Source organism: Orcinus orca, chromosome 5 (genome assembly GCF_937001465.1).
Source record: "Orcinus orca chromosome 5, mOrcOrc1.1, whole genome shotgun sequence".
NCBI lineage: Eukaryota > Metazoa > Chordata > Mammalia > Artiodactyla > Delphinidae > Orcinus > Orcinus orca.
In genome coordinates, this window is record NC_064563.1 from 55,644,624 (window position 1) to 55,652,544 (window position 7,921).

Sequence of the window (7,921 nt, forward strand, 5' to 3'; positions counted from 1 at the left end):
TGCCTTTGTGCCTGCCATTACTTCAGAGAGGCACACAGTCTTGGACACAGAGTAACATTACTCAGTTGACCATCTACTGTAGTCACTGATCTGGGTTCTGAGTAAAATTTGGCTGTTTTCAAATATTGCAACATCTGTGCTCAGAAAGATTGGCCATCCTTGAAGATACAAAAAAAGTATGAATTACCAGTTCTGAGGTGGTACCTTGCTAGCAAGTAACAAACAGCATTTGTTACTTACTTTTCCTTCTTCAAGAACCCTGCCCCTGCTGAATGCTGTTGTGATCATTAAAGCAATGCTCCAGAAAGGCCGGCAGGGAGGAGGAAGACAGAGACAGTGTGGTGCGTGCTGTCCATAGCCACTTGCCCCAGCAGTTTATAAGTAGCTGTGCTCACTTGTCTGATTTGATGCAGAGAACAAATGTAGACCTGCAAATGGGGGATTAACATAGTGTATTCATGATAAGGTAATTCTACTAAAAGAAACAATTTGGTTTTTTATGGAATGTGTTTTACTTGATGACAGAGAGAGAGAGAGGGAGAGAGAAGGGGAGAAGGTGAGAGAGAGACAAGGAGCAGAGAGAACGCAAATGCATGTGAGACAGAATGTTAATAATTGGGGAAATCCACGCCAGGGGTATATCAGTTATATTGTACTATTCTTGCCACTTTTCCATAGGTTTGAAAAATTTGAAACTGAAAAGCTGAGAAAAACATCTGTAGGGGAGGAAAAGTAATTTTCCTTTTACTCTTCTAGGTTATTGGTTCAGATCCACCGGTAATAAAAAGACAGATTAGCAGGAGAAAAACGTATTTAATTTACGTATGTATGTGCAGGAGCCTCACCAAGATATGAGACTCAAAGAAGTGACCAAAGCAGGAAGCTTTTGTACCTTTTAGACAAAGAAACAATAAATTTGTTTATAATTACCAAGACAGAGGTGTTTGGGCTGGGGTTAGTAACCAGTGAAGAAATAACGAGGTTTGTTTAATATAGCCTTTTATGGCCCCGATTTCCCTGTCTCTGGCAGTAAGGATGTCTTTTACCTCCTTTTACAGAGAAGCGTACCTTTCATATGGGAGATTTATTTCCTGCTTTCGGAGGACAAAGGAAGTTCAGAATGTTCTTCTTGCATTGGCAGTTTCTCAAATACCTTTAATTCAAAATAATAAGTATGCCAATGTAGCATATTTTAGGATGACATATTCTGAACCCCTACACATACAAACAATACCAAAGTGCCTTGAAGAATGATGAAGGAATGACTGAGAATGATCAAGTACCTGACATTAAGGAAGACATGGGTCAGAACACACAGGATTTTCATGTGATCATAGGTGGCCTCCTTTGGGATTCCTCCTCTGGGGGTGGGACTCCTGAACTTGAACTATTTCTTACAGAATAACACCCAGTGGCAGTCTCCTCAAATACATTTTATGGACAGAATTAATCACCCTGATGTAGACAAGTTGGAAAGAATCTGTTTAGATATTTTGAAAGATAAGTTGCCCCTAGCTCTAGAGATCAGCAGAGCTCTGCTTCCCATCTAGATATGTCAGTAAATGATGGAGGGACATAGGAGAAATGATAGGGGAAGACAGAGGAAACGATTGAAACATTTAGGTCATGGACTAGCTATACAATTAATAATAGTTAAATTGGTCTGATCATCAAGCGTATACCACTTCTTTTTGGCCCATATGTCTTTCTTTTGTTTTGCTTCATGTTTTTGAAATGTTACAGAATAAAATCCTATCTATCTTAGAATAAAATGGCAGAGGAAAAACACATTTTCTGTAATTACTGAACTTTTAATTTTTCGTTCTTTTGGTGCATAAACCTTTGCAGAAATGATCATATTAGGAAATATTTTTGGACCAAAACCTAAGAGTAGCATATCGTCAGGCCCTGTGTCATGTTAACTTTGAACAGACAGGAAAATATTTTCCAATATGATAAAAGCAATTCTCAAACTTTAATGGGCATATATAAATTACCTAGGGAGCTTGTTAAAAGTACAGACTTTGAGGTAGTAGGTTTGGGGAGGAGTTTAAGATTCTGCTTTCCTCATGAATTCCCTGGTGATGCTGGTGCTCCTGCTTCATGGATCACATTTCAGACAGCAAGTATGGCACAGAACAAGTCTTCAGAGTCAAGCAAGGCATTAACCTCTTTGGGTGTTGGTTTCTTCAATTGTAAAGGGAGAAAATGCATACATGAAGAAATTCTTATGAAGTGGATATAAAATAAGCATTCTGAAAGTACTTTGTAAACTTTGCTTTCTCTGGTATTATTTTTTTTTAAACTAATATATTGCTTTACAAATCCTTCATCTGCATTATTGCTATTCAAGGCTCTTGACACTAATGTTGAAACAATGAGCGAAATTCATTCCTGTGGACATTGCTATTACACCTATTAAGAATTCTAATTATTTGATACCTTGTTGAAGAGCTATGAGTGTTGATTAATTTTTTTCTGAAAAAAAGTTTCTTTTGAATTTCCATTTTATATCATCCTTCCTAAGACCAACTGGAACTGCCTTCCTTTCCCTACCCAAGCCCCAGCCAAAAACAACCAATGGATATTTAGTATTGGATTTGGGGGAAGTGGTCAAACAGTGAAACCGTAATCTAATAATTGTAACTATATTATTTTCAAATATAATCTTTTAGCACTGTGGAATGAGAGAACACTAATTTTTGAAGAACAAAGATAAAGCAATTGAACAGCTACTGAATATCAACAGGGCTTTCAGAAAACAGGCAGTGCTAAGATTCCATCCCAAATAAAAAATTAATTAAAGTATTACAGAACATAGAAATTCTTTTGGAAGTAAAAAAAGTTAAATTCAAAGCTCAACAAGTTCTGTTTCCTAGAGATGTTATAAGGATGGATATATATATATATATATATATATATAAAAAAACATGTTATAAGGATATAAATATATATATTTATATATATATGTTATATATGTTATAAGGATATAAATATATATATATAAATATTTATTAATAGGAAGTTCCTGGACAGTGGTCAAAAGGGATAACAGCAGAGCTGGCTGGATGGGAGGCTGAGCCATTTTTCTTAGACTCCCACATTTGGTTACAGACTCAAGTGTCCATAGAAAGAAATTATTTTCCAGTACTTATGAGAACAGAACTGAGATGCCTTGCTGGTGTGAGTCTAGAAACAAGAAGGAGTTTCTTAAACGCCCCTGTCTTTAACTGACTACCATTATATTAATAACTAACCTGAGGGAACATGATGGCAATGATGATGATCTCTGGGTGGAGTGGGGTAAAAGAGGAAACTATTTGATAGAGGTGAGAATTAAGCAAATGGTCCACAGGGAAATCAAGGTCGTAATTTATTTCAAAGTTTCAAAATATTTATATCTTGCATAATTACGACTACACAAATCTAACATACGTAAGGCTAAATTATTGATTCCTTTACAATCTCACCGTATAATGAAAAATTCAGCACTAAATATTTTATTCCCTTTTTTCCTTTTCATGTTATTAATGTACTCTGAGATCTTATTTTTTCCATTATTTTTAAAATTTACATTTTCTTGTTTATTTTACTCTGTATATGGGTCCCATCTTCTTACTCTATCTTCAAACCTCCTTGTTGTTAACTGAGGTCTTGAGTAATGGCTCTTGACTCATTATCTGGTCAAATATATGCATTTGTGTTGAGTCATTTAAGGGGAGGGGATATGAAGGATCCAGAGGAAAGAATACAGATGTTGGTGAAATAACTGATGATATCAGCCATACCACATAGGGCTAACTCTATAAGGATTGAGAGTATATTATCCATTTTATAATTTAAAAAATCTGCATTTATATTATCCATATCTGTATATGGTATGTGACTAATCCTTAATGAATACACATGAATATGCACATATACTGTAAGTGGACTTGGGTAGACCTGGTGTACTTTAGTCAACGTTGAAAGAGCAAGACAGGTGAAAGAGGCAGCAATGGTTGTTTTATAAGCTGTTTAACTAAGAAAGACGAATTTGAGCAAGAGTCAGGCCAAACTTGCTGAGAACATTTATTGCTGCCAGTTGAGATTAACGAAGTGTAGACCCTCTTTGCCAAGAGGGGCACCACCTCATTCTTTTGGCGTAGGCCTTTGTTGCTGGGCTGTCACAGTCAGGCTGGCGGGATGCCATTGGCCCTTTTTTTGGAACGTCTCGGTGGTGTTGCCTGCTCTCCAGTGACTAGCTTTTGCTGCACAGTTTGAAGCCGCTTCATTTTTGTTTTTTGCCTTCGAGCAGTTCTCTGTTTTTTAGTTTTTAAGAAACTATCCTCTAATTGGTATAGAAAGTCTTCAATTCGTCCAACCTAGAAGAAATAAAGAGATACAACAAGATTCATTGTTGTTTCCCCAGGTTTTGTGTACTTAGGAAAATGGTGAGGAATTTAAAAGTAAACGGCACATACAGGTCCATGTTGTCTGTTGGCGGAGACAGAGACAATTAAATGTAAAAGCCCCCTTTTTGTTTTAATTTCAGGGTCCTTTGTTTTACGAACGTGAAGCAGACATGCAGGAATTTGCTTTACCACTCAGTCCTATATATTGGGGATGGGACTGGGGCTTATCATCACCTGCTGTCTTTACTGGTCAGTAAAACCAGGGATTTCGAAAAGGAATAAATGGTGAAAAATTATTCAATTTTCTAAAAGCATAATGAAACAAAATCTACTCCCCTCAAAACCAGAGATTCTAGCACTGGTATACCCCAGGCCAACTTGGGAGAAAAATGAATATTCCACATTGTCTTAGCAAGAGCCATTTCTCTTTTAAATCAAAAGTTGAAATAAAATAAGATAAAATAACGATATACAAAACAATAGTTCTTAGAAATAAATTATTTGTCTTTCTCCAAAGAAAACTTATCATTATTCAGTGACAGTTGGTTGAATGTATTATACTATTTATCAGAGTAAAACAGTTTACATATCTGCTGAGTTGGGCTTTCATGATGAAAAACAATTCATACTTAACCCTGATTCCCAAGACCTGCATATTGTATTAGTCTAAAATCACTCACTGAAGAACCTGTTGTCGTAAAGTTAGCTCAAAGCTAGAGCACTTACTCTTCAAGGTATATTAACATATTGTCTACTTAAGATAAAAGCACTTACAAGTTCAATTTTCCAATTTTGAGCTCTACTTTTAAATCACTTGATTTATCATTCAGAGTAATATCCAAAAGATAATTCAGATTGTCAAAAAGAGCGTAATAAATGGTAGCACTCATTTATATGTTATAGTTAGGTCTTGTATCACACAAGGTGATGAAAACTGTCCGTTGGTTTCCTTAAGAAAATAAGATAATTTATTTATGTGAAAACAATTCTTTTTGAAAACCTAAAATTACTTCAGGTAAATTTTTCCAAAAGTACATATTTATGATATCTGATTATTGCAGCAATCACCAAAATGATTTGACAGAATATTTTTGGATCCTTTCATGAAGTCAATGCATTATTCTGTGTATTCCATCCATTTTTACTATCCAACTTACACCAAAACCATAAGTGAAAAATTAACACAGAGCACAATCAAAATAAACACGATGGATAGCACTTGACTGTTACTTCGATAGAGTTGATTACTCACTCATGTTATTTGCGCTGACAATGTATGGTTTAAGTCAAAGCTCTTTACAGTGATAATGTTTGCAGTCAGTCCAAGTACAGTTACAATTACAACCCTAATGCAACAAGAAAAACTTCCTTCAATGATACAGAAAAATAATTGTTTTAAAATATCCATTAGGTGGCTGCTATCTTTTTTAAAGATTGTGTTTATTAAGAGCAGTGTTGACTAACTGGTTTGCCTTTCATTAAAAAAGACAAAGAAGAAACACAAGCTATGTCATTGGAATAGAGAGTACTGCTGAATTAAACTGGGAGGTCTAGAGTACAGACTATGTACATGTCTCACCTGGCCTAGGTGTTCACCTCGTGCCTGGTCTGTCTACGTGCTATCCTTTTAACCCATTTCCTAATAATACTCATTCTCCTAATAAATAATACCCATTCTCCTAATAAAAAGAATGATCTTTTTAAAATGTATATCTGGTCACATTTCCCCCTGCTTAAAATGCCTAAGGGATTCCCAAGCCCTTAACATGATCTACACAGCTCTGGGTGATCTGGTTACACTTCTGTCTCTAATTCTGTCTCCTGTCACTACATTTGCCTTAGCCCTGTGGTACATCTCTCAGTTTTCTAAACACAACCGTGCAGCATTCTCTGCACCCTTGATCTTCCTAATTCTATGCCCTCTGATGGAATACTCCCATTGGAACCCTTACATATCCTCTGGATTTCAGGTTCAACATCAGTGCCTCAGGGACATACTTCTTGATAACCCAGACCAGGTTGGGGCTCTCAGTAACATATTCCCACAGCAGCCGATTCATCTCTTCGCATATTGTAAGTTTTTACTTAATTGTTTATAATGATTTATATAATATCTATCTTCCCGTCTGGGCTTGCTCCATAAGGCAGGCAGCTAGGTCCATGGTGTTCACTATTCCCAATAACTAGGATATGGTAGACCCTCAACAGTCCTACTCTCTGATAATAGAGCTGAAGACATCAGTGTGTTCAGAAACCAATGTGTTTTTCCATACTCAAGGTGATGACTGGTATGAAGCATATCAGAAGGCTTTCTTTTCTCTTAAAGATTAATCACTTTCATATCCCATCATTCTATTATCATTGTTTAGCTTTGAGTCTAGGCAAGGTAATAACAAGGTGTGGTCTCCGTACTTGAAACAACCAAAAGTAGAAAGGGCACTGGGAAAGGAGTCAGGAGTGTTGAGTTCTGTTCTTGGCCTGGCTTATAATCTTGATCTGTGACCCCAGAAAAGTCACTGGCCTTTCTGAGCTTCAGTTTTCACCAGCCTTTAGTAAAGAAAGGGTTAGCCTGGATAATTTCCAAGGACACACCAAGCCAAAAAATTCCATGACTTGTACTCACATCAGATTTAAGTTTGTCCAGTCTTAAGATGTGCCCTTACAATTTTCAAACCAGAGTTTATTCTCTTAGATTATACCATTAGATGAATGACAGAACATGCAGTAAAGTAAGTCAGTTTTAGCTTCTGTACTTACTGAAGTGTAGGAGAGCTGCAACATGGTTTTAGTAAAGCTGGTTCTTTATTTTCTTTTTTTAAGTCAAGGAAAGAAAAATGATGGTTGAAGAGAAAATAGATTCATATAACTAAGAAGAACAGATTGCAAATGATAGAAATTTCTATAAAGCCCTTAGGGAAATAAAACACAAAGAAATATGTAAGGAAGGAAATGAGCCAGTTTTTGGAGCAGAGGCCTTATTAGACCTTCTTTTTAGTATAGGGTCTACTTGCTTAACTATATCAGATAGTCTCCTTGGTCATTCTGGGTCTAATTTTCCCATTTGCAAAATGGGCAGATGACATTTTCTTGTCTATCTGTGCGCCAGTGCCGACTTGGCATTACTGAGATGTGAATATCAGACCAAATGAGTTTGTAGAGAATTTGGGGATTCCGGATGATCGAGGGGAACTGAAGTTCTTAGTAAAAGGGCAGATTCTCACCTATCATATGGTTGTCAATCATAATCCTCATCAAAGAGTTAGGAAATTGTTATCGACTAGTTTCTGAGGATTTTTAAATTCTTAAGCACAAAAGTCTGTCAGTCATGACTTACTGTGGAGTCAAAAGTTCAGAACAAAGGTGACTTTGAAACCATAAAAGAGAAGACAGCCTGAGAAGTACAGGAGATTTCAAAGTTGAAATTCTAACAGTACAAAAACAAATAATACCAATTAGGAAGAAATGTGGAGGTAACTAAACAGACCAATATATATTACAGGAAAATTTCTAGTCAGCTCAGATCTCAA